Raw genomic sequence first — 344 nt, 5'->3', positions numbered from 1 at the left:
GATTGAATACAGGGAAATGGGTGCTGTGATGGGAAGAATAACTGTCCACAATATGGTTACATTCTAATCCCTGGAGCCTGTGACTCTTTATGCTACAGGGCAGGGGACTGAAGGGGAAGACGGAGCTCAGGTTGTTGATGCGTTGACCTTGAGATGGGGAGACGCCCTGGACTGTCCCACTGGGCTCAGTGTAATCACAAGGCACCAAACAAGAGGAGGAGGAGGAGTGTGGGGATTAGAGCAGCGTCATGGGAGACTCCATCAGCCACTGTGGGCTTTGAAGGTGGAGGAAGGCCACGAGGCACAATGGCAGGTGGCCTCTACGGGCTGGAGAAGTCAAGAGA

At 53.8% G+C, this 344-nt stretch overlaps 1 protein-coding gene across 2 annotated transcripts in view; it reads left to right on the top strand.

The window, feature by feature from the left end:
- LOC105504878 (killer cell immunoglobulin-like receptor 3DL3) overlaps nucleotides 1-344 on the top strand; it is a 58,441-nt gene that overhangs the window by 24,341 nt on the left and 33,756 nt on the right. The window lies entirely within an intron of this gene.

The sequence above is a fragment of the Colobus angolensis genome, unplaced genomic scaffold (genome assembly GCF_000951035.1).
Source record: "Colobus angolensis palliatus isolate OR3802 unplaced genomic scaffold, Cang.pa_1.0 Scaffold96, whole genome shotgun sequence".
Classification (NCBI taxonomy): domain Eukaryota; kingdom Metazoa; phylum Chordata; class Mammalia; order Primates; family Cercopithecidae; genus Colobus; species Colobus angolensis.
The sequence above is the reverse complement of the archived record's forward strand: the minus strand, read 5'-3'. Positions and strand labels throughout refer to the sequence as shown.